The following is a 27,540-nucleotide window of genomic DNA, read 5'->3' on the forward strand; positions in this document are numbered from 1 at the left end:
AAGAAACATCCCTCATTTATTTTCCTTTTCTTGGGTCTATTCGCTTACTAATTTGCAAAAATTTAGTGAATTGTTACAAATCAGACTCTCAATAAGTAGTTCGAATTAGTAAGATTGTGTTGTCCATCCAGATTTTGTGAAGAATATTATACTAATGGGAATAACATGATCTGAAGCACATTTATGATTTGTGCCAGAAGCAAGGGTCACAACAGATAATCCAAAGGATTATTCTGTGATATGATGTTATTATTCTCGTCACTGTTTTCTCAAATTGTGTACTCACATAATAGGTCATGACCCTTTTTATAGATCCTCCACCGAGCCATATTCTATTGCCAATATATGAATAAGTTCCCAAATAAAGTAAATGGGGTAGCAGAATTGAGTGACATGTGGTAGGCATGTTAGTAAAGTAAACTGCATGCCACACACCTGCTTTTTTGGCTGTGCCATGCCACAAGTTAGCATTTTGGATGAGCAATTTCCGTTCTGTTGTTTTCTTTCAACACATGGTGTTCAAAACAGTTAATAGAAAACTGTGTCCATTTGCTTATCCCAGAAGTGTGTAGTTTCTGCTGATTCTGCCAGATTAACACACACACATATACATGCAGGGGGCATTTTAGTTGAAACTTAGAGCTATAACTTCTCATTTAAAATCAAAATGTAATGTCCGAAAGAAAATAACAATGATTCCATTTAACTTATAATCACATGGCACAAGTTCCCATCTTTTGGAAACAGTAGGGTGTTGTTGTTTTTTTAAAAAAGAAAGAAATGTAATTATCTTATATAGAGATGTCTCTAATAAAAAAAAATAGCATAATATTCACCTTTTTAAAATAGGCCTTTACAATTGCTAAACACTTGGACAAACCTGTATTTCAATTTTTCACCAGGCTGCACTTTTTCATTATTCTATTTCAATCAGGGTTTATTTATATTCTTGACCAGTGGTATGTTTTGCTGTCACTGTCTTTGGCAATCCACAAACAGCTCATTGGCAGACCAACTCTGCATTACAAAGATATCTGCAAATGTGACATGAAGGCTGGTAACATTAACCCCACCATATGGGAATGCCTTGCAGTTTCTGTAGACAGTATACACAGGAGTGAGCAGAGGCAAATGGAGCACCGAGGGAAGAAATAACCATGGTGCACCCTTAGCAGCAATACCAGACACCTTCATCAGGTTTCAGGACTGAACCACTGACCATGGCATCCTTCTAGATGCCTGTGTGGGGTGGATATAGGAGGGACTGTATTGCAGTGGTTCTGCTCCTACCAGCATAGCTGAGTACCGAGAGTAGCACTGGGGAATTGCTCCTTGACTCCATGGGACCTGCGTTATGGTGATCCACAGGGCACTTTTCTCTCTCTAATGCTATTAAAGATCTATACGAATCCACTGGGAGCAGTCATTAGTGTTTGGGATACCTTAAGGACTGCCTGAGTTCTTCTACCCAAGCCTGATAACTCAGATGATCTAGAGGAGCGCTATTAGTCGTCCCCCATGTTACAGGGGACAAAACTGCATATGTACCAAATCTGTGATTGTGTGCACAATTATGAAGGAGTAAGCTTCACTAAATAACATGGGAGTTACTTCTGAGTAAGCAAGCGCTTCCTCTGCATTAAATAGATTTTCCCTGCCATAAGTGTTGTAGAAACCTTGTGCCTAAATTATTGTACAGCACTTATTCTTGTAGGGGTGTGTGTGTCTATTTATCTGATGCTTTTCTACTAAACATGCCCAAAGCAGCATACACAATCACATCAGTATATTTTAATCTTACTTTTGAGGTAGAGTAGTTAATTAAATAAAAAAAAAACAGTCTTGTTTATTTAGGTTTAGTTTATTTAGGTTTATTTAGGTTTTAATATTTAATGCTGTATTGTTTTTAACACTCAATTGGGAGCCGCCCAGAGTGGCTGGGGAAACTCAGCCAGATGGGCAGGGTATAAATAAATAAATTATTATTATTATTATTATTATTATTATTATTATTATTATTATATAAGCCAGCCAAACATTACTGATTTTCATACCAGTATTAAAAGTGTTCTGCAACATTGCTCTCTATCACATTGGTCCAGCGTGACCAGAAAGATCAAGCATCAGGTCAATGGTACACTGAATTCTAATTATACAGTGGTACCTCGGGTTAAGAGCTTAATTCATTCTGGAGGTCCCTTCTTAACCTGAAATTGTTCTTAACCTGAGGTACCACTTTAGCTAATGGGGCCTCCCACTGATCCGCCCTGCCACCACACAATTTCTGTTCTCACCCTGAAGCAAAGTTCTTAACCCAAGGTACTATTTCTGGGTTAGCAGAGTCTGTAACCTGAAGGATCTGTAACCCGAAGTACCCACTGTATTGTGAAAATTGCATCATCCATTGGATTGGACTCACTGACTAGTACTGACAGACCTGTGAGGCCTCCCCATGGATCCAAGGATGTTCTCAGATGCTTTGATTCCAACTAATAAATCCCCTATCATTCTATGCCATATACTTTAAGATTGCATGAGTTGCTTTGTTTTCTAGGTAAGAAAACACAATAGCATTTAAAGCAGGTTCCAGGTGCAGTTATACTTTGATAGCATAGCATGCATTTGTGACCATTAAAACAAATGATATTTGTGTCTTCAGTATGTTGCTAGTACAATTATTTATCCAGATGAAATTAAAGACCCATACTGGTTCAAATCTAATCATACAGCTAGAAGTATACTGACTGAATGGGTCAGTTTTCGTTTAATTGTGCCCTTATTGAATGTATTGTTGATTTACTGCGTAGGTTTTGCGTTGGATACTTAGTCGTGCTTAGAGCTGAGTTAGGCATGATTAACAAGTCACATTGATTTCAGTAGGTCGACTCTAGGCATAATGAAGTCTGGATGTAGACCTTTGTTTTTATGTACAATGCTATTTTTGTCATGTCGTCACTATGGTGAGATTTTTCCTGCTACTATTTTTTTAGTATGTTAGAACCAAACATTTGAACAACCTATTTCATATATAGGCAACCCCCGATTTGTGCAGGGGTTGCACCCAGGTCATCTCACACAACAGCGGAGCTTGCATAAGCCCGCCTCCCAGGTCACTTCCAGGGAGCCGTGATGTTCGCATGCATGGTCATGGATCAATTGAACGCGTGTAAATCAGTCGTTATCTGTATTTCTGTGATTTCCCAGGTTTCTAAGCAGGCAGATGAAAAGCCTGTCTAAACAAAATTGCAGAAGACCTGTAGAGAGGGAAGTAATGGCACCTCCTATTGGAAGAGAATTCCACAATTTAGGGCCATAGAGATTTAGGGCTCTCTAATGTGTCTCTAATAGTCTTGCTTCATCCATAGCTGGCAGGCAAAGAAGAACCTCTCCACCAGATTTAAGAGGGTGGCACAATGGTATGGAAAGAAATGGCCCTAAAGGCAGACAGGTCCCAGGCCAGGTTTCGCATCTCTGTTTGCAAGATGTTGCCAAATACATCACTGGTGTAATTGTATTAACAATGAATTATTTTGGTCATTTGTTTTTGAATATGCAACACACGCACCCCTTTCTGTGAGTACTTACATTACAATTTCAAGCCCCCACTGTAATTTCTCTCTGAGATGAGCAGTGGTGTGAAGTGTTCAGCTGAAGGACTGTTTTGCTTTGTTGCAGCACCTGCTTTTCTTCATGAATATCCACTCCCCTTTTCAGATTGCCTATTGAAAGATACCGAATTAAGTATTGTTTTAAAGAATGCCTTTCATACATATATATATATTTGGGGGGGGGGGAGAGAACGATAGTGTCCAACAGTCTAAATTGGTAATGACAAACCATGTAAAATAAATAATTTACTCCATTCTTCCTTCTGTTTTTAAGACTGTGCTCTCGATACTGTGCTGTAGCATACAGTTGTAAAGTTTAATCAGTAGGAGGTGACAAAAGCTAACACATCTACTAACTGAACAAGGAAAAGAAAAACAAGAAAAACAGTCCCAGTTTTGTTGCATGGGAAATTTATGTACCAAGAAAATAAAAAATCAACATACAACTACATGTTAATCTGCAGTTAGGGTACTTAGTCCAAGTTTTGGCAAACAAGGACAGGAAGTATAGCTAGTTTTGACCTTTTCTACATTCATATCCCATGTTTCCTCCAACATCCTCACAGCAGTGTAGAATGGGTTTTTCAAGACACCTTCCCATCCGTGTACCGGCTAAGCACAAATTGCTCAGTTTCAGAGATGGAATTACTTTAGGTACCTTTGGACTGTTTCCTGAGGCTTGTGAGCTAGAAACTATTCATTTAATGTATTATTATAATTATATAAGGTATATGTGTGGCATCGTTCATACAAATATAACTCAGGAAGATTCACAATAAGATACTACAATAACACAGAATTGTTTAAGGTGATCTCATAGGTAAACTGATCCCAAGTCATTAAGGGCTTTATATACTGATAGTAACTTGAACCTTGAACCTGGCCCAGTAGCACATTAGCAGCCAGTGCAGATCTCTGAGCACAGGTTTTATATGCTGACGAGTTCTCATACCTGTCAGCAATTGTGCTGCAGCATTTTGCACCAATTGCAGCTTCTGGATCAAATACGAGGTAAGCACATTGGTTAGTAATCCAGTTTTGAAGTAACTAAAACATGAACTAGTGCAGCAAGGTTTTCCCGGTGTGGCAAGGTTTTTGTAGCCACTTAGGCAACCTGAGCCTCCAATGAGAGAGCCGAATCCAGAAGCCCCTCAAAATTGTGAACCTGTTTCTTCAGGGCGAGTGCAACCCCATTGAGGGTAGGCAGCTGACTAATTTCCCAGCACAGGAACTACTCACCCACAGTGCCTTCATCTTGTCAAGATACAAGCTCAGTTTGTCCCCCCCCCCCCATCCATTTCACTAAATGTATGTTGAAGATGTACAATATAAATTATGTAAATAAATAAACCAATTGTGAAGTGTAGCATGATTCAAAAGCATCACCGAGATGCACTGTACTTTTAGTTTTAACGTATGTGCTGCAGCAACCATACTCGAAATCCTCAGAAGCTGTATGATAATGCATATGTGGCAGACACTGTTGGCACAAACACACACTCGAAGGCTGTGAACTAGGAGAAGACGCCAATAAAGAAATCAGGGTTTTTGCAGTCACCTGGGGAATGAGCTCATTAAACACTGATGACAAATGAGTCAGACTGGGGTTGGGGGGGGGGGGACATGAGATCCACACATCACTATTGCTATTGTGGCAGGCATATTGATTTTTCTGGACTCAATGATGCTACATACTTGTGGGTGTGGGTGTGGATGTGGGGGGGAGCTTGTTTTCATTCAGGATCCACTATAAAGTTTCTGCACAGCTATTGGTCACGACACCTTCAGCATCATTTTCCATTTCTTCACATTCTAGCTGAGAGACCAATTAGCACCAATTTTGATCTAACACAATTTAACGGGGCTTTTGTCTGCATCCGTGTTGGTCCGTCCAGGGATTGTTCATGTGAATGAACACTGGTGAGGCCAAAACCATTTATTAAGATATTACTGAATTTATATCCCACTCTTGGTGAAGATCTAAGGTGATATAGTGCTGGATCTACGCTAGCAGTCCTTTATAATGATGGCTGGTAGTAGTGGAACACAAATAGTGTAAGTAAAGCAGTTTTCGAGAAGATATCAGCCGAGCTCTCATAAGTTCATAGTTACAAGCAATAGGAGAGAACCACCATACGTACCTATACTACAAAAGGATGATTGGTCTACATTGGGTTAGGACAGGGGTCAGCAAATATTTTCAGCAAGGGGCCAGTCCACTTTCCCTCAGACCTTGTGGGGGGCTGGACTATATTTTGGAAGAAAAAAAGAACAAATTCCTATGCCCCACAAATAACCCAGAGATGAATTTTAAATAAAGGACACATTCTACTCATGTAAAAACACCAGGCAGGCCCCACAAATAACCCATTCTGCTCATGTAAAAACACGCTGATTCCTGGACCGTCCGCAGGCTGGATTTAGAAGGCGATTGGGCCAGATCTGGGATCCGGGCCTTAGTTTGCCTACCCATGGGTTAGGACAAAGAAGGCAAACAGTAAAGTATGGCAACATAAATCCTAATTCTTGCAGTATGCCACAGAAGTGCTTGCTTTAGCAATTGTCTAAAACTTAAGAGGATGGTGAGGGTCACACCTAACTCGAGAGATGTACAATCCATAGCTGCTTCTGTCATTCATGCAAGCACATTGACACAGTAGACCTCAACGGTACTGAAATATGTGGTTCATAATCCTCTACACTGTGGTAGTCATCATATAACATAAGTTCACTATATGTTAAGTTTATAAAAACCAAGGCCACTTCATGACATGCTGGACATGTTTCTCAGATGTCTTTCAAATTTACAAATGACTGGTTTGCTGCTGCAGCCTGGATTGAAGTTGTTTACAGCTTCGTGCTAAGTAGAAAGTTCAAATCAATTATTGTCCATTAGAGTTAGGTATAACTGATGGAATATTCCCAGAGGAGCACTGTAAATGTATCAAGACGTCTTCCCCCATTATAGAAATGGGAAGGTATGGTGAATTACTTACCTTCTCTTTTACACTTAATGTCTCTGAAGTGCTGCTGGGCAGGAAAAGCTTATGTCGTCTCACTGGGATTTACGAGAGGTCAGTATGGTAGTGTGGGCTGTGGAAATCCAGAAAAGCTCCAAGTCTACATCTATTTCAGCCTTGTTCAGAGTTAGGGCAAAGTGCAGAAGATGGAAAATCACTGCTTAACAACTGGCAGTGGATTCAAAATTCAAATAAAATATAACCAGCCCTAACCCAAGCACTCTGTTTAAAGAGGTTCTTATAACAATAACTTGTCTCAGAAATCTGAACATTGAAAAATGTATATACACAGCGATATTCTAATTTGAATACAAAAGTATAGCAAAGTGAACATGCTAGCACATCAGTTACACTTAGACTAACATTCTTTCATCAAATTCTATTTTTATTGTGACTTGTACAAACATGCAGAGTAATAATTTCTTCCCCAAGTGACCATTGTTTTCATCACAGCATTTCTATGCATTTTAATTTTGTTTTAACAAATAATATATTTTACTTCATAATTTTTGGTTGGATTCGTTATTATAAACATTATTATGTACATTTCCCCCCTTGGTGACTTTGCAATCTACTTGGGAAAGATTTTGTAAAATGGGCAAAAAACAGAGAGCTGTGGTTTCCTTTATGTAGAGCTTTCTTCTCTTCATCCTTGATTTACATCCAGCACGGCCAACCCTTAAAATATTGTTAAACTACAGCTGCTATCACTTCTGACCATTGCTCGTGCCAGCTGGGGCACAAGCAAATAAACATTCATAGATTTTTGCAAACAAAAGAGAAGCTCCTTATAACAGGAGAAAGAATGGTGGGCAGAGTTAAAGGGAGTGATGTGTAGGGAAGTTCATTAAGAATTAAAAAGGCTGGTGATCAGGACAGCTGGTGAAACCTCCCTGGGACTGCTTGTTGGCTTCACATTGGCATCTGGTTGAACACTGTGAGAACAGGATGATGAACTAGATGTGCCTTTGGTCTGATCCTGCAAGACTCCTCTTTTGTTCTTAAAGGGGGAGTCAGGTATGTTGGGTCAATTTATGAAACAGAGAGATTTTTCCTCTTCACTGAATGACTGCATGTTCTTAGTTGTTCTGCTCCACGGTTGTAGGTTCAAATACTTGATGAGTTCTGCTATGGGTAGATGCCAGGGAAATATATGCCTCAAGCCATGTTTTACTATCTCTCACAGCACAATCCCAACCATGTCTACTCAAAAGTAAGTTCTGTTGAATTCAGTGGTGCTTATTTCCAGAAGAGTGGTGTTAGGATTGCAGCCTTGCTCTTTTTATTGACAATCTAGGCTACCTTATACAGCCTCCCACCTTTGGGCCTAGCTGTAAGTCTTCTAATACAGTGATACCTTGGGTTAAGTACTTAATTCTTTCCGGAGGTCCGTTCTTAACCTGAAACTGTTCTTAACCTGAAGCACCACTTTAGCTAATGGGGCCTCCTGCTGCTGCCGCGCCGCCAGAGCACAATTTTTGTTCTCATCCGAAGCAAAGTTCTTAACCTGAAGCACTATTTCTGGGTTAGCGGAGTCTGTAACCTGAAGCGTATGTAACCTGAAGCGTATGTAACCCAAGGTAGCACTGTACATAGCTTTTTGTCACATAAAGAGGGGATCAATCCCCACTCTGAATAGTTATAGTTAACTCAGCATATCAGAAGATTTCTGAGGTAAAATGGAAGGAGGAAACATGGAAGATTAATGTCATCCATCTTTGTGGAGCAAAATTAATGTTGTCCCTGTAGGCGAAAAATGATACTTCCTCTATCAAATGGTGACATTTTAGTTGGATGTACAGATCACCCATCTCCATCAGAAAACAGAAGACAATATATAATATGCAGAGAATTACAGACAGTCTGGACTACTAGGCTATCAAAATTAGTATTACCCCTTAGGTGGAGATGCCAAAATAACCAAACTAGTTTGGAAATACTGTGGTTAGATTTCCTCAAGATTCACTATGGTCAAAAACCCTATCTTCAGAAGAATGGCTATGGACTGAGCTCCAGGTGCTGAAGTAGAGAAGCTGTAACAATAAGGCGGGTATCTTATTCAGTGGAGTGACTTTGCTTAATATGTAATATTGGACAATGCCATATGTATGTTTAGAAACTTGACAAAATGTCAAAAAATGGAAATAGTTTTTAAATTGCACATTGGAAAACAATGAACCTAGAATTGTGGGGTTTTCTTTAATTACAACAAGGAAATTTGGGATGGGATACAAATCTTAATTGCTTATCAATTTAATAAACTGTGATTATGGCACAGGTCAGATGTTATTTGGCAGAATTTTAATAAAATTTTATGGATACCCCAATTAAAGTCTCTGCCATGTAGAGAGAAAAGCTATCTTAAAAAACATCCTAGACATGCAGCCAGATTTTTTGCAGATTCGTTCAGAAGTAAATGCCACTGAGTTCAGTGGACTTTGGCCTCAATCCTATACATTCTTCCACCAAACACAATGCATTTTACTTAGGATTGTGCAGTTAATGTGTTAATTAGATTTCATGACACATTCAAAGCCAACTTGAGTTCAGAATGTTCTCCCTCAGTGTTGATATTTGATAACAGACTTACAGGTTTATTTTGGTAGCTTTGTTAAATGGAAAGATGCAGATATCACAGGATGTTAACATTTATCCTATGTTTACATCTTTTACCTTTTAAAAACAGGATAGAAGGACTAAAAAGGAAAAGGTTTATATTCTATGTACAGAACATACAGATTTACTCACTAGTATGTGTATGTAAGGGACACGGGTGGCGCTATGGGTTAAACCACAGAGCCTAGGACTTGCCGATCAGAAGGTCACCGGTTCAAATTCCTGCGATGGGGTGAGCTCCTGTTGCTCAGTCCCTGCTCCTGCCAACTTAGCAGTTCGAAAGCACGTCAAAGTGCAAGTAGATAAATAGGTACCGCTCCGGTGGGAAGGTAAACGGTGTTTCCGTGCACTGCTCTGGTTCGCCAGAAGCGGCTTAGTCATGCTGGCCACATGACCTGGAAGCTGTACACCAGCTCCCTCGGCCAATAAAGCGAGATGAGCGCCGCAACCCAGAATCGGCCACGACTGGACCTAATGGTCAGGGGTCCCTTTACCTTTATGCATATGTAAACATTATATGCATGCTAGATAAAGTCATGTTCCTTTAAATATAATAATATGCTCTATCTAAGTATATGCATTCCATTCTAGCAAGATGTAAATAGGAATAAGTATCTGGTATGTTTGTTTCATGTGTATTCTGCCTCATAACACAGAGTTCTCTGGGCTGCTAACAGATTACAAATGAAAACAGTTTAAATGCAAGTAAAACATCAAGACATTAAAAGAGAACGGAAGTGCTACGGTATGTAAATAGAACAAAGCAGAATTCATCACATGCTCCAAATTAAGAACAGACCACAAATGTCTTCACAAAGATGACACAAGAAAGTCTCTAGGAAGGCTATTCCATAACCAGGGTGTGACTTTTGAAAGGGGCCTTTTGCGGGTGGCTGCCTACCTCAGTTTATTCAGTGGAGGAACCTTGAGCAGGGTCTCCAAAGAGGATATTGGGAATAGGTGCTTTTGGGTGCTTATGTATACTTGATTAGACACATGCCATACACTGAACATAAATTTTCATCTAGCTGTATCAACATTACAGAAATGTAGATGAGTGTGATCTTTATGGTTATCTGTCCAGTTATGCCAATAAAGCACAGACATATTTCCGAAAGAGAAGAAAGGCTTAGAAGCCAACTGGTGTATTGTGGCATCAGCTCCTCTGGGTTAAACAGCCAATGAAAGTTTTGGGAAATTACAGCTGACTTTTTGAGAGCTATGAGTGAGTGTGACTGCAGAGAAATGCCCAAGAGATTGTTGTTGAAGAGTTCCCATGTGTGTGCCTAAACATATTGTATTCATGCTAGAGTTTGTCAATTTCCTCCTCTCAGTAGTGCAGCCATTAACATACCCAGAACACTGTAAATGGTAGAGCTTTTGCAATACTAAACTTTTCTGTCCAGATGCACATTCAGATGTTCAAAATATGGCAACCCTATGTCAGCACTGGCAGCTGATAGCTACTGGTGGTGGGGTGTGCATGTAGGATCTCTGAATTTTGGAGGTGGTGGTGTTTCTGTGTTTTTGTTTCTGATCAGCTCAGCCCTCTGTGTGTTTTCCTTTGGATTTTGGCCTTTATTTCTGTTGGAAGGAGATAAAAGAGAATAATGTACTTTGACTGAACATTATATGTACTAGGTAGTCATTCACTTTGTTGGAAGATGGGAATAGACCCAGTCTAGTACTACTATCTGCTTAAACAAGTGCTATTACTGAGGGGTGGAAATAAAAGTGCATGCCTTTACGTACCAGGAGGGGACTTGGAGAAGGGCTTTTTTGAAGATCTCGGTGAAAATTGTTGAGTTGGAAGGGACCTTGAGGATCATCTAGTCCAGCCTTTCTCAACCTTGGGTCCCTGGATGTTGTTGAACTACAACTCCCATCATCCCTAGCTAGCAAGGCCAGAGCTCAGGGATGATGGGAGTTGTAGTCCAACAACATCTGGGGACCCAAGGTTGAGAAACACTGATCTAGTCCAACCCCCTGCAATGCAGGAATATACAGCTGTCCCATACAGGGATTGAACCTGCAACCTTGGCATTATCAGTGCCATGCTCTAAGCAACTGAGCTATCTCCCACCCTTCATCCAAAGATCTCAGGGTGGCTCACAAGAATCAGGGATGAACAGAGCTGTAGCCCTGGAGGGCATCTTGTTAGCCTCTCCTGCCTTTGGAAAGGAATGTATACGTCATTCAGGCCTTTAGAGGTTAAAAACAGCTCTTGGTATTATGTTACTGTTGGTTTTGGATTACTTCAAAAATCCTATTTTCATTTTCAATATATCTTTAACTCAAAATCAACTTACCATCCAATTGAGTTCACGCAGATGATGCTCTTACCCCAGAGTACTCTGCTGGGTGATAAAGTCACTTTGATGCATTGCTGGAATACAACTGTGAAATAGCTCTATCAGCATGTTTCAAGCAGCTGTGGTCCCTCCAACTGCAAGCAGCAAGTCTCATGGAAAACATGAGATAAGAAGGACAGTTTCACTGTCTTGTGGAAGGTAGAAAAGCCCTGTTGCACTGTCAGAGGGAGGGAAAGCCTGTGTGGTTATGGGCCAAGACTGAAGCATTGCTATAAATGAACTATTGTGAGCATCAGGACAAATTGCTCTGGTTTGCCTCGGATAGATATACTGTACGTGCAGTTTATCAGGCAACACTGTCTCTGTATGCAAAATATCTTTCCCATGAGACCTTGCAAAAAGAAAAGAAAAAAATCAAGTCTTTCTAAGTGCAGTAATTGTGAGCTACTGAGCTATGTAAACTAAAACTTCCCATAAATTCACCAATAAACTAAAGACTGTGCCTCTATTGTCTGCCTTTTAGCAGATTGTTATACACCACAATTCCTAAGAGGTCTATGCAGTATAGGCCCTGCTTTATAGCTTCACAGAGATAGATAGTAGTGTTCACAATTAGCACTTCATGTATGCTAATCAGCCTGCTTAACACTGTCCAGTTCTAGAACAATGAATCAATGTTCACAAACAGAATACTGTAGTACGGAACAAGTGATGAGAGTGCCTTTAAAGATCAGAGCAGATAGCAGCCAGGAAGCATCAGGTCTGCTGAAGTGATAGTCTCCTAACATCTAACAATAATATATTGATAGTGCCCTGCACCCCACCCCAATCCTATCTGTTATTTGACAGTCTGAATCTGGATCCCTCTATAAGATTTAGTCCATAAAATGCATAACACATTGCAGGTGTAATGTTATTAAGAAAAAAATCTTCGGATGAAGAACACATTATTGCATTTATGTCTTGCCTTTCCGGCAAGTGGCTCATGGCAACCTACTGGTTCTTCCCTTCCTGATTTTATCATCGCAATAATCCTGTAAGGTAGGTTAGGCATAGATAGGTGGGAATTTGAACCTGTCTACCTAGTCCTAGTCAAACACTCCAGTCACTATACCAAACTGGTGCTTGAGAAACAGCAGGAAGGTTAATCAGGGTGAAAGAAGTAAGGAGTAGATAACACACTTCCCATACTCATTTTAGTAGAGATGTGCTTTTTGTGTTTTCAGATTTTTTGGGGCACCAGTTTTGTCTTGCTGGTCTGGCAGCTGAAAAGAGGAAATGAAGTGGATGGGGGGAGTCTCTGGGCTAACCATGATCAGCAGTCACACTGTAAATGTCTATCCAATCAAGGAGGGCACAACAACTGCAGAGGTCTCACTTTGCTCTGCAAATTGTGGCGTCTCGGTGCTTGCAGGCAGCGTGCTTTCTGTCAATCAGTCTGTGACAGATAACACTTGGCTCCACGAGTACTTAATTCCCTCCATGCTCAGTGTGAACTGAACAGAGTAGAAAATCAGTGTCAAGTAAAGGTGAGAAAGCGGGACGGAGAATTTATCCTAATAAATGAAAAGCTAGATGTAAACATAAACACTCTGGCCAAATGCTTAGAAGTTGCAGTGATGTGGTGTGACATGGAGGAGCCTGTGATTGACTTAAAGACTGACATAAATAAAATGACATGATAAAAAAATTACAGGGAGAGGATATTCTTGTAAGGAAAACAAATCTGATCCTGGAAAACCAGAATGGAATTAAGTTTTGAAACAATATAAGAATGAACAAGAGAAATAATATGCCTATGCAGACTACTGATAAAGCATCCTGGTGAAGTAGAATTGGAGAAAGGAAAAAGACTTGACTTGGTGCAGTTTTGCAAGCAAAGGAAAGACAGGCTTGGTGCCATGATGTGTTCCCTGTCCATAAACAAATCCCAAAGGGTGTGTGATCTACCTCTGATGTAGATCCAACCATGTGTGCAGCTGCAAAGATGTGACAGGAGGTGGGGTTAGTACAGAGGCGGACTTAGGACAGTGCGACTGGTTCACTTGTACTGGGCGCCAAGCCGAGAGGGTGCCACAGGGGGCACTGCAATAATGATAAACAACGGAAGGCAAGAGGTGGGGTGTGTGTGTCTGAATTTGGCATCCCACAGGGCGCTGCTGAAATTCTAAAGCCAAAAGTCTGCCTCTGGTTTGTAGGTAAACTTCAGAAGACGAACAGCAACAGTGGGGAATGGCAGGGAATCTGTTGAAGGTTCTTGCTGTTCTAGGAAACCTTTACACAGAAGAAAATTACTTAGCCTCTGTTAATCAGAGCTCAGGCAATGGTATAGCCAAGCATTTTTCAAGGGGAAGAACAATTTATTTAACAGCCTAGTATTGTATTGGCATAAATTGGCACTACTGCATGTGCCACATAATGCCTGTTCCGCTTACGTTTTAACGTATGGTTTTGAATTTTTATCGTTTTTATTATTTTATCTTTTTGTAAACCGCTTTGAGGAGGGTTTTCCGGGTTTTTCTACAATCAAGCGGTATATACGTTTTATTAAATAAATAAATGTGCCACAATGAGGTTTTTAATGAGAAACTGGCAAGGGCAGGAGGTAAGTAAGCATGGTGGTTTGCATCTGTCTAGAAATAATCCGCAGAAGCTCCTTGGAAAGAAATCACTATATGAATGTACATCTGCATAAGAAAGTAGAAGCCGTGAATGTGGTTGCATATGTCACTTGCTACAGATTTATGTGCAAAAATAAATAAAATCTAAGCTTGAGCAGTTTTGGTTGCAGCCTACAACATGTAGACATGCTTCTATATTTACCTATACCTTCTTACCTACTCTTAAGAACCTGATCCTATGACCTGCTGCAGTAACAATAATTCATAGAATCAGGTAGTAGTTCCTCATAGAGACATATTCTTTCCTATTAGGATTATTTATTAGATTTCTTACCCACCCTTCACCATAAGGTCCCAGGATGGCTTATAACCTTGCTAATATGCAATATTATGACTGGTTAAAATGATTTACCATTTCCTAGTACCAGTGCTTGTACACAAGCAACCATTGGGGCCACTGTGCCAAAACTCTTCCTCACCCTTCCTGGCACAACTGTGCCAGCGTAAATTCCTCTGATGAGGGCAGGCACAGCTAGGAGTCCTCATTCAAAGCATGTCTGGGGGTTGTGCATTTTATATACTGAGAGGTTCTCCAGGTTTTCATTTCAAAGCATGCACCCACCACATTGCAGTGTTCGCAGGATAGTTCTGCAAGTTCCAGTGCAAAGTCTTCATGTAATGATGTGGGTTTGGAGAGAGTGCTACTGCAAGATGGGTGGCTTTGTTGGGCGGTACAAGGGACTACTAAAACTAGTTTTCCTTTTTTGAAAAAAGGTTGGCTCTGATCACGAGAAATTCAGTGTGTAGCCCGCAAAGAGCAGATTTGTATGGGAGTTGTAGCTGACTAGTCTCAAGGCAACATCTAAAAAAGTCCATTGTCAGCTTTCCTTCAGTAGAAAGGCCAGCTAAATTATCAAGACAAACTCTGAAGACTGCAGGCTTGAAACTGGGCCTTCAGATTAATCTGTTTTGGCTCCTGTGCAAATTCCCTCTTTGAAAAACGGAGCATTAGTACTTGGGTCACAACATGGCATGAACAGCGATAGGTGGGTTGGGACTTGTCCCTTGAAATCAATGATGTTATATGGAGACTATTCAGTAGGTGCTAGGCGAAAGTACGTTTTATACACCTTTGCCAAATCAGATTGGCCTTAAGGCTGGTAAAAGAATAGCAGTTTCACAACAATGAATTGCTGGGGAAATGTGCTACCTTTTGAAAATGTGATATCTTTAGAAGTATTTCCTTAAGAGAAGGCATTTAGGTCTGGCACACAAAATGAAGAATCGTTGTGCTATAAACTAGAAAGGCCGTAAGTGGTTTGCCTTGGTTTTAAAATGACAAAACAGCAGAGCTTTATGACCTTTCCTTACTTAACATGGTTACATCAGTACAAACTATTTTTCTTATGTTAATCCATAGGATCAGGCATTCTGTGTGGTTTCTTTGCATTGGTCGTCACTGTTTTATGTTGTGACTCAAATGTTAGTGTTTTTCTTATGAAAGAGTGAGTCAGGAGTTTAATCCAACAGCAAAGTTTTCATGCTGAGGGTCTTCAGAGTTTTCCTTGCTTTTTTGGCTGAATTCTGTTAAGATAAAACTTCTTTGCACTCTGCCTTAAGACTAATAGTATAGCAGAAAAGGTAATTTCCTACATGCAGTGGCGAGGAAGCCACTCAGGTGCCTGGGGCGGTGCGCCTGGGGTGGGGGTGCGACCCGCCCATAGGAGTGGGGCACACCATGGGGCCTCTGGAGTCTGCCTGCCTCCTCCCATTCAGCTGCCCTACAGCTGGAGGGGAGGCAGCGGGTGGACCATTCGGGCAGCACAGAGCCTGCATGCACACAAGCAACTGCGTCTCTCCCAGGAGAGACACGTGGCTCGGGTGTGCTGCAGGCGCCACGGTGAAGGCCACCCGGCATTTTGTCACCCCCCATCAGTGGTGACACCTGGGGCAGTTCACACCCACCGCACCCCCCTTCCTCTGCCCTTGCCTACATGACCTTCCAGATAAAACTTTTGCAATTATGAAACTACACTCCTGATTCTGCCAAAATATTTTGGCTATTCTGCCATTCCTCATTCTGCCAAGATATATAGGTCTGGCACTAAACAAGATACACTTCTATACACATTCGAAATATATTGATGTATCATACTGAATATATATATCTCACTCATAATAATCAGATAAATGGCCACGATCCCATTTATCTACCTGTGTGTTTTCCCCTCTCCCAACCTATTCTCTTCCCTTTAGAGACCCCGCAAAGATTCTCTCTGCGTATAGAAGTGTACCCAGAGTGATACCCAACTGCATGACCATAATAATTTACATCTTCCATTTTTGCCCAAGTGATTTGCGGTGGTTCGGGTCCTACTTGGATGGCTGTTTCCAGAAGGTGATGCTTCGGGAGTGTTCTTCAACCCCGGGGAGCCTTCAATGTGGGCTTCTTCAGGGTTCCATTTTACTCCCTATTCTGTTTAACAGCTACATGAAACTGTTGAGTGAAGTTATCCAGCGTTTTCAATAATATGCTGATGACACACAGCTCTACTTCTTTAGTGTGGCATGGACGTCCTGGACCATTGTCTTGCCTTGATAATGGATTGAATGAGAGCCAACAAACTGAAGTTCAATACAGATAAGATGGAGGCACTGTTAGTGGGCAGTTCCCTAGACTGGATGGATGGGAAGTTGCCTGCTCTTGATGGGGTTACACTCATTCTGAAGGAGTGGGTATGCAGTTTTGGGGTACTTCTATGTCCTTTGCTGTCATTTGAGATTCAGGTGGCCTCAGTGGTGTGTGTTTCATCAACGGTGGTGTTTCATCAACTTCAGCTGGTGGCCCATCTGTGGCCCTATAGCCTAACTTCTGTTGTCTATGCTCTGGTAACCTCTAGGTTAGATTACTGCAGCATGTTATACAATGGACTGAATCTGAAGATGGTTGGGAAACTTCAGCTGGTGCAGAATTCAGTGGCCAGGATGCTTACTGGGGCAAGGCAGCTTGAGCATATAACACCAATCCTGGCCTGACTGCACTGGCTGCCAATTAGTTTCCAGAACCAATTCAAAGTGCTGGTTTTGACCTATAAAGTTTTACATGGTTAAGAACTGCAATACCTCTAGGACCCCCCTCTCCCCAAATGAACCATCCCAGACCCTGTAATCAACATCTGCTCTCCTTTTCTGCCTCCTCCACGAGAGGTCCGAAGAGTGGCATCATGAGAATGAGCCTTTGTATTAGTAGTATTATGTTGTGAACCTCCCTGTGATCTTTGGATGAAGGGCAGTATACAGATTAAATAAATAAATAAATAAATAAATAAAGTTTTATGTGACTACTAGCAGGAAGTACCCCAAACTGCCCAGGATTTTTTTTAGAAACCAAACAATATCATGATTGTATAATTGTATGAGTTTGGGCCTGCCATACCAAAAATTAGGTGAATTCAAACCAAAGTCACATTTCGGTTCAGCATCTTGAATCAAAATGGTGCCTGGCATCCAAATGTCAACAAAAACTGCCCCCACCACAGGAACCCTTGTGCCAGGCTTGGCGGTGATATCTCAAAAGGCAGCTGGATCTGTGCCAAAAAGCAGGCTAAGTCATACCAAAGTGATGTTTCAGTTCACGGTCTTGATTCAGTGTCCAAATATTGACAGACACCCCTCCCCCCACCACCTTGAGAACCCTTGTGCTGAGTTTGGCAACAATAGCTCAAGTAGCATCCCAACCTATAGATAAAAAAAACAGACAAATCACTTTAAAAAAAATAAAAATGGTAGATGTAAGTGGACCTTTGCCAAAACAGGCTCTTTAGTTCAGAACTCTCCCTGCAATTATTAATCATTGTTGATAACAATAGAATGAATATATTTTTAAAGGGCAAAATCATGTTTTTTGCATGGAATTCTGTATGGGATTCTCACTGTTGTAGCACTGTTGATGAAAGAAGCTACATTAGCAAAAGAAATTCTTTATGAGCAAATACTAAAGCACAGGAACTTTATCCCATACTAGATCCATAGTCCCACATTCTGAATTAATTTGCCCTTTAAAAATACAAATGTCTGCTGAAACTTAAGACAGCTGAGAGCCTTTCTATATTTACCAGAAGTTATGTAAATTTCAACGTAGATCAAAATTTGACTATAAATTTGGCTTTATATAATTTCCTTAGAAATAATTGGCTTGCTGGACTAGATAATGCACGCTTAACAATGGTTCATCCGCTGAAACAAAATCGTACGTTTATCTGCTGCTAGTCCTGCACAGAAGATCTGGAACTTGACAGAAAGGGAAGCAGCAGTGCAAGGGATGATCTGTGTGTGAATTGACCGACTCCAAAGTACTATTCTGGGAGGTGAGAAGGAGGTGAAATTGTTCTCTAGTCGGGCAGAAAATACCTTTGGACCATGAAAAGCACTCTAGGTGGGGGAAAGTGCATGAAAAGTGTGTCAAAATGAGAGTTATGAACAGAGTCAATACAAAACCATGGGTAAAATCTGTTCAATTTAATGGAACATTAATTTGACATTCTGGACTGGATATTTCATAGGGCTTTTATTGAGAAGTGCAACTCAGGAGTGGGCCAGACCAATTTAGACATTTTAGTGATATTTTTAAAGAAACGCCAATAAACTCCCACTCCGCTACCATTCTTTCTGCATTAAAATGCTAGTTTCATATTCAGACTTTGCATGCATGTGATACAAGTTGTCATTTATTTATGAAATTTCTAGCTTGTTCTTCATTAAAATAATTCCAGAGTTGGGTACAATATAATAAAATAATAAAACCAAAAGTAAATAAAAACCAATATGGTACAGTAGTAACAAGCAGCAAAAGGCAAGCTTGTCCATCTCCACCAATGAACAGTTAGCCAAAGACCTTGGCAAATAAATATACTTTTAACTGACACTGGTCAGCACCAGTCAAACCTGGGAGGGCATTCTATTATTGGAGTGCCATTATTGACCATGCCCTCTCATGTACAGTGGATGTTCAGCAGATGCTGTATAGTTAAGGGGGCATCTCTGCCTGATTATAACATATGGGCAGATCTTGAGACCTGTAGGACTTTATATGCCCAAATATGCTCAGTAGCAAATAGTGCTGCTCCTTCAGAATGGGTATAATATGTTATTGGCAAGTTGTCCAAGTTAACAGCCTACCCACCATGTTCTGCACTGACTGTAGCTTCCAAACCAAGCCGAAAGACAGCACCATGAAGAGCACATTGCAGTAATCCAGTCATGAAGTTACCAGTGCGTGGATCATTTTGGCCAAGAACAGCCATAGGTGATGTACCGGCCAAAGCTGGTTAAGGTTACTTAACCTCTGTCCACAATAATGGATATAGAAGTACAGTGGTACCTCTGGGTGCGAACGGAATCCATTCCAGAGCCCCGTTCGCATCCTGAGCAGAACGCAACCCGCATCTGTGCGGGTCATGATTCGCCGCTTCTGCGCATGCATATGATGTCATTTTGAGTGCATGCGTGAGCGGCGAAACCCAGAAGTAACGCATTCCGTTACTTCCAGGTCGCCGCGGAGCGTAACCTGAAAACGCTCAACCTGAAGCAACTTTAACCCGAGGTATGACTGTACCTCCAAACTATGTGCCTGGTCCTAAAGGGGGAGTGCAGCCCCATCTAGAACAGTTTTCTACCCATCCACAGTGAGCTATGGGCAGCTGGGTTCTACAGTAAGCTCTCAACTTGGCGGAGGTTCCATTCTGGTCACACCTAAAGCCAAAATCGTGTATTGTCAATGGTGGACAGGATTACCTAATTCATTTTTCCTGGATCCTGTCCCTTTGTGAATTCTTTTTTTCTTTTTTGCCACACCTGTAAAGTTTAATGCGCACAAGTAAAATGCAGATAGATTGCAGTGTTACTGTGGTTGTTGTAGTCCTCTGGGTCCAATGTCAGTTTCTTGAGGGCAAACAACTGCCTCCCTAAGGACACCAGGCGCCCACCTCTCCCGCAAGGATACATTAACCACACATTGGACTCACCTTGCCAATTCTATCTGGCTTTCTCAGTAATTCATGTGTGTGATAATTAGGGAGTTGCAGCTTCCAGCACAGCCTCAAGGGCAGACTCACATGGAGTGCATTGCTGTAAAAACTATCAATGGCTACTAGTCCCAAAGGCTATATTCTATTCCACTTGTGGAATCAGCATGTTTCTGAATACTGGGAATCACAGGTGGGGAGAGCGCTAAGGTTTTCTGCTTATGGGCTTCTGTTCTGGTTGGCCACCTGTGGGAACAGTGTTTGAATAGATGGGCTCTTCTTGTGTGCTTCTGAGTGCCATTAGGTATTCCTCTTTAGGGTGAATTTTGTGCCGAACACAAGATTTCGGCTGTCTAGTTAAGTGATTTATTTTATTGAAATTCTGTTTCTTAGTTTGCTTCTAGTACTAGGACTCACCAAAGGGCACAGGACTCCTATATGCCTAGATTTGTGTTTATTATTGTTATTCTCCTGTTTCCACATTTCTTTTCTCAAGCTTACAAGTTGATTTTGTGTGCACATGAAACTTGCTTCTTGGGAAAACTCAACTGGAAACTGCAGGAAAGGGCAACCTCTGGAATTTTTTACTATTGGACTTCCTCCTGCTGGACCGAGGGGATTATTATCTGTTCTGAACTGGCATCTAATAAGTTGAGGAAGACAACCAACAGATAAGACGAAGGGACCCAGCTGTTTTCATCTAGCCATGGAGAGAGATGTACAGTATTGCCCCAGGCCAAGCAGGAAAAACATTTTTTAACTAATTGGTTGCATTTGGCTTTTATTTTTAGATGTAGTGTTGTGGTAACAACAATATCAGCATTTGGTATTTTTCAAAGTATGTTGCAAATTCTGTTAAATTGTCTTTGTTTAAATCCCTTCCTGTTCTCATTGAAAGGATTGCCTTTCTGACAAGAGTAGCAGCACTTTAGAACACTCTCATATCATTTTGTAGTATTAAATGAAAATATATATGGATAAAAATGAAAAATAGAAATCGGGTTGACTGATAATTTTACTTCTTTTTGTTCATTGCTTTGTAGTAGAATATCAATCTGCCTTAAAGTTTCATACCCAGAACAGAAAGATCTCTGCTATTGATTACCAACAGGACAAGCTTTTTCCTTTGACAGGATACCTGTGTTTCTGCCCAATTCTACTAGAGTCTCAACCCTTTGCCATTTCTGCTTTTCTAAACTGCACTTTGAAAAATATTCAACTGAAATTAGAGTGGCTGCTCTAAAGATTTCTCATATCTGAAAGGGAATATTATATATCAGTTAGCCAGGAAGTTACAGGATTTGGTATTTATGAAGGCACTTACGCTTCCATAAATAATTTCATTAATTGAAAATGCAATGCTGCTTCCTGTTTTCCAAGGGATGTCTGGAATTCTAGTGGTATTTCGTGTAAGGTTGTTGAAGAAGTTTGCATACTTGTGTTGAAATGGGGAGAATGTACAGTCATGCCTAGTCTATAAGATTGATTTGTAACCAACAAAGGAAATGTCTACTTATGAGACACAAATCAATGTAACCAGGCTGTGAAAGTGCAGACAGAGATGTGAGAAAAGTATTTGATCATTAGTCTTTCTTGTAAAAGAAAGGGGACCAAATTCTTACCTCATTTGCATGGATACTTTTCTACTAAAATCAATCGGGCATATGCCTACATATCCCAGAAGAGAATTTAGCTCTGATTCTAGGAGATTTCAAAATAATTTATATTAGAAAAGGGCTGCGCTGACTTCAGTTTTGTGCAGTCTACTTTTACTTTTTCTGGACTCACCAAGGGTTATTCACATTTTAAGTGTACAAAGCAAGAGAGCGTTGCCAAGTTTTCTTAAAAATTAAGACATAGGTAATCTGTGTTACGTTGTCCTGAGTATGTACTCTTGCTTAACAATATGACAAATGCTTTGCCATCTCAGAGCAAGGTACAGGTCATATGGAACCATGACACTAGGTGGTCAGATGGAAATTGGCCATTGGTTGGCCATTTGAACTAAATGAAAAGTTCAGCATTTTCTGAGGGGAAGTTCAGTAAACTGTGTGTGAGGCATTGTTTGATCTCAGATATGAGCCCGTGTTACTTCATAACTGTTGGTGCCATAGTGTGTCTGTTCTCTAAATATAGAATTCTGTCATTTTATGAAGAACTCACTGTATGTGAAAATATCTATTTTTCACATTTGGTATTAAAATGACATGTGTGAATGTTGTTACTGTGGGGTAAAATGCAGAAAATAATTTAATGTACATTCCTAGCCAATGTAGGTTTTATATTTGCTTGGTTCAAATTTAAATCAATTTAATCCTCAAGTGTGTAAAAGTCCTTACATTTCTTTCTAATCTGATCTGGAAATATTATTTGATGCCTAAAGGCTTATCTTCACATGTGACTATATCAATTCTATTAATTTCATATGTTTCTTTTTGTGTTTGCTTTGCTTTTCTGTGCATTCCTGTAGCTAGGTATGTCAACATAGGTGCATTTGTTCAAAAATTCCTCAATTTGTTCCACTACCTTTCCTTTAAGAAAAGTATTGATATTGCAGTAGCTCATCAGAAAAAGCAAAATATACAATTCCTTTAAACTTCCAAAATATAAGTATAGTCCCCAACACTTAATTTTTGTTGTGTATTTCTCACATTGCTTGTTTTTAACTAATCTGGTGAATTAGTTAGGAGGGAGATGGACATACGTGGCTTAATTATTTAATATTTATGTGCCCTGGTTTGGTTCGGTTGTGGCAAGTTTACTCTTCTTCTATACCAGTCCATGGATCAGTTTAGGCACATATTAATAGGTTAACAAGGCTGGTACAAACAAGGCCTCCTTATTTCACCTAGATTTTTAAACAAATAATAGCAGTTTCTTGAAGCAATTGGGCTCACATCCAGCTCAGTTAAAATTACTGCTGTATATATATTATATACCAGTCATACTGTTTTCATTATCTTTTCTTTTCTTCTCTCTGTCTCTTTCCCTCTCTCGTGGTTGGTGAATGTTAGAACTGAGACAGAGCTATCCAAAGCACTTGCTCCCAAGTGTCAAACACAGAGAGCATTTACCCCTGGGTAAACTTTGTGTCATGATCTTTTAAGTTAAGAATCTTTGTGTCAAGAATTGCTGTTATATAATACACGTTGTCGTCTGGAGTGAGGCACAGTTGTGCATATTTATCTGGTTTACTTTGCAGTGCGTCATTTCAAGTGGCGGAAAACATAGTACGGGAAATTGTGTACTTATTTTCGTGACTTATGCAACTCCCAAGTAGAATATGTTCTTGACACCAGATGGTAAAGCAGAATAAGTTGCAAGTTTCGTTTTCCAGATGCAGTGATGTTTCTTGCCTACTTGAAGTCAGTTCAGTCGGCTTTGCAAATATTCGTCCAAAGTTTTGTTTTGACTTACTGCTATGCAGCTTTCAAGACTATTTGCAGAACTCTCAACTGAAGCAAGAAATAGAGGATCCTAGGTTGGGGCTGAATTAAAGATTACAGTACATATGTTGTAGTGCAAAGCCGGGGTACCTCCTGCCATGCAACTATCTAATGTAATTAATTAGAATGCTGCCATGGAGAAAGCTGTGGGCCTCATTAAAATTTCCCCACATCTTAAGAACACATGTTTAGAACAGGATGGCATTTCCTTTTTCATATGATAGGGAAGCTATATTTGAGGGTTTAAAAAAAAAATGGAATTGGAACAGAATAATTGTATGCAGAAAAGAGGAAAGGATGTCTGTGTCCCTGTCTCCATGCTGTCTCTTTCTGGTTCTGGGATTTTAGGTATAGGGACTATAAAGTTAAAGGGATCCCTGACCATTAGGTCTAGTCGTGGGCGACTCTGGGGTTTGCGGTGCTCATCTCGCTTTATTGGCTGAGGGAGCCGGTGTACAGCTTCCGGGTCATGTGGCCAGCATGACTAAGCCACTTCTGGAGAACCAGAGCAGCTCACGGGAACTCCGTTCACCTTCTCACTGGAGCGGTACCTATTTATCTACTTGCACTTTGATGTGCTTTTGAACTGCTAGGTTGGCAGGAGCAGGGACTGAGCAACGGGAGCTCACTCAGTTGCGGGGATTCGAACCGCTGACCTTCTGATCAGCAAGCCCTAGGCTCTGTGGTTTAGACCACAGTACTTCCGGCAGCCCTGTAAATGAGCACAAAATGTTACTATGAGGCTCAGAGGCTGCATTTCATTCTGGTTGCAAACAAGTTGTTGAATTAAAAAAAATACAGTACAGTACAAAAAGTTCAACAACTTTGTCCGGATTTTCAGTTTGGTGGATATGGCAACTCTGCCATAGTAAATAAACAAAAGAGCTATGTGCACCCATAATATTATTCAACAAACGACTTCCGGCTCTGTGAAAAAGAATGTACATATTAGTATATAAGAGAAACAATTTGAACAAAAAAAAATAAATGCTGTGTTACAGGTGTGAGCTGCTTTCAGCTCAACTTTGTTTGAAAAGCAGCATATTGTGTATTAAATCAACTCAAAAAAGAACTGTCATGTCCTCAAGAGTTCTGCATTAATTTAGAGATTGATTATGCAGTACTGTGTATGTTTGCTCAAAGGTAAATCTTACTTGTGGGTAAGTGCCGCTGTATTCTCGGGCTTATCTTATTCAATGCATAGGAATGGAAAACAATTTGACAATGTGGAGGTAGCATTAGTTAAGTAACTTAGAGACCTTTGTGTAGCAAGTGACTAACCAGTCTTCTTATCATCTTCTTTTAAAAAAGTCCCCATAGCTCAAAATATGATAGTATATAGTCTTATCCTTTGCTTCTGTAGAGTGCAAGGCAGAGCTATAAAAATGTTACCATTACTTTCTTCAGTGAGGCATTGAAAGTCATATGAGACAGCATATACAGTATGTATGTCTGGGAGGAAGGCAGATTTTGTACCTGAAAATGTCTTGCTATTATTAGATGTTCAGTTACCAGGGGGTATGTAAGACAACTGAAGCTCTGTTTTTAACAGAGACATTATTCATGCTACTTGTAACAGTAACCACCTCCAAATGAAACACAGACAAAAGTCTGGAGAAATCAATGTCAGCGGAGTACAGCCATTCTCCTGATACCTTCTGCCTCTCATGTAGAGCTCTCGGGTTATTGAGACTGGAGATTACTTCTAATTCTGGATCTCTTGAAGTCTTCAAAACTCAATAAAATGATGCATCTCTCAGTGGCTTTCTGTTGGAGAGATTCTGTCTGCAGGAGCTGCAGCTATAGATTGAAGTCAGTTCTTTTAACATTAGTCCTTTGTTACAAAAAGTGAGGCTGAAGCAGAATTATCAATGATGGGTGATACCCAACTAATACATACTTAGAGTAGACACATGGTTTTCAGTGGGTCTACTCTACTCGTGAGTTTGACAGATCTCCACCGTTGGAGGCAGTCTGTTTCTGAATACCAGTTGTTGGAAACCGTAGAAGGGGATAGGGCTGTTGTGTACATCTCCTTGTGAGATTCCCAAAGACACTGTGGCCACTGTAAGAACAGGATCCTGGGCCACATGGGCCACTGGCCTGATCCAGCAGGCTTTTCTTATATTACCAACTGTGTATTTTCAGTTAGTGCTGTGGTGAGAGACTGTAGTCGGAACAACAAGTAACTCTTCTATAGTTAGTATATTTTACATACTTTTGCTAACAGCTGTTCATATCTGGAGTAGCTTTGAAAATCCTTCACAATAAAGTAGTTTGTTTATAACTTCTAGAGCAGTGAGTTTTTCTAGTCAGCACCCCTGAATATTTCCCTGTAATTAACTTGGTTGAAATGTGAGGTTTAGATTAGAGTGACCTGTTAGATCTACACAACAAGTGAATTTGCACCTAACCCGATATGAAGATCTACATTGGGATCTGCCGTCTGTGATGGTCACTTCACCTTGCCTCATGGGTGGGCCATCCCGGTCTGATGGTTTGGGAACGAAAAGTTGTGTGATGTGAAGCAACAGGTTCTTCTTCACTCCTAACTGTGGATCCTGAGAATAAAGAGAAGGTTTGCTAGGCATATAAGAATGTAATTTTGCATAAAGTTTGCATATACTAATTTTATATATATGTTGATGTAATATAAGTTGGATTGTGAACAACAATCCAATTCACAATAATGTGAATAACAACTGATAATTTCTCCAGAAAGAGGAAATTGTGCAGATTTCCTGGTGTGTGTGTGTGTGTGTGTGTGTGTGTGTGTGTGTAATCCCCAAGAGGCTTTGAGGAACGTGCATATCTCAACTTTATTTTGTATAATCATCGGGCAGTATGCACATCTTCTGGTTAATAGGTCAGTAGGTCTTGAGAACTGTGCATATGTCACAATTATTTTGTACATTCTCTGGGTGAAACACCTGGAGTACTTCAAAATAATCTGCTCATAATTTTCATCCATCTCTTATGCAGTGAAGATAATCTCTATGTAACAGAGAATATGCAGAAAGCAGCATTATATGAAGGAATTTTGTATTGACTGCTTGACATATTATCTCTGCAAGTTATGTTGAGGAACAGTCATAAATAACCAGGAGCAGCCAGCAGGGAGGTTGTTCATATAGTTCAGTAGTAGCAAATAGTTTGCAAACTATTTGCTGAATACTGGAGCTAAGGGCCAAGTTACATGGGGGGGGGGGAGCGCACGCTTAAGCTGGCAAGTTTCATTGGAAAAGTAGCCACGTGAAGCACTAAACTGGAATGTGCTCCTGATCCAAATCAGGGCCCCGCACGGTTCCCACCAAAACTGCATCCCTGGCTGCTACTTTCCCCCCAAAGTGCAGATGCTACAAGCAGCACCTTTAGGAGCAAATAGCAGACATGGGGATCTTGTGGTTGTTGTTGTTGGAGGAAATGGGCCTGGGGTCCCAATCCAGATTTGAAGCATGTTCTAGATGGGGGCCCCATAGTTGTTTTCCCTTTACAATTAAAATAGCACACGTTTAAAAAAGCGTGAATAACATAATGTGTAGTTTGGCCCTAAGATGCTGTTGAAATTGAGATAGCAGCAAAGTATCAGTAAATTGAACTAGTTTTCAGAAAATAGACCCGTCATTTTCTTCTAATGTTGTTTTTGTTGTTGTTTTCTGCTTCTTGAGAAATAATGTCCTCTTCTCATGCTTCAGTTGACATATCTGTGATTTTGAACAGATTTGGAAAAATCACCAATATTTTGACAGGGTTCCTTGGCAATGAAATGTTCCTAAAACTCATTTGTCATAACTAGCCAAAGCAATGGATTGGATGGATACATTGTTGTGACACAGCCAATTTCTCCTCATTTTCACAATCTTTGGTGATTTTAGGTGGTGGCAACTCTCCTTC

General features: G+C 40.4%; 1 protein-coding gene and 1 long non-coding RNA gene across 48 annotated transcripts in view; one reads left to right on the forward strand and one right to left on the reverse strand.

Annotated features, from left to right (window-relative positions):
* ZBTB20 (zinc finger and BTB domain containing 20) overlaps positions 1-27,540 on the forward strand; it is a 500,505-nt gene that overhangs the window by 406,788 nt on the left and 66,177 nt on the right. For 2 of the 47 annotated variants that reach the window (XM_083437080.1, XM_083437083.1), the window contains exon 9: positions 18,447-18,544. The exons of the other annotated variants lie outside the window; for them this stretch is intronic. The gene's annotated coding sequence lies outside the window, so the exon portion shown is untranslated. The remainder of the gene's footprint in view (positions 1-18,446; positions 18,545-27,540) is intronic. 47 annotated transcript variants of the gene reach the window in all.
* The window catches only part of LOC310676022, a 135,995-nt gene that overhangs the window by 4,652 nt on the left and 103,803 nt on the right, over positions 1-27,540 (reverse strand). The window contains exon 3 of the long non-coding RNA XR_014510361.1: positions 3,586-3,719. This is a non-coding gene — a long non-coding RNA (uncharacterized lncRNA). The remainder of the gene's footprint in view (positions 1-3,585; positions 3,720-27,540) is intronic.

Source organism: Podarcis tiliguerta, assembly GCF_965153285.1.
Source record: "Podarcis tiliguerta genome assembly, chromosome: 4".
Taxonomy (NCBI): domain Eukaryota; kingdom Metazoa; phylum Chordata; class Lepidosauria; order Squamata; family Lacertidae; genus Podarcis; species Podarcis tiliguerta.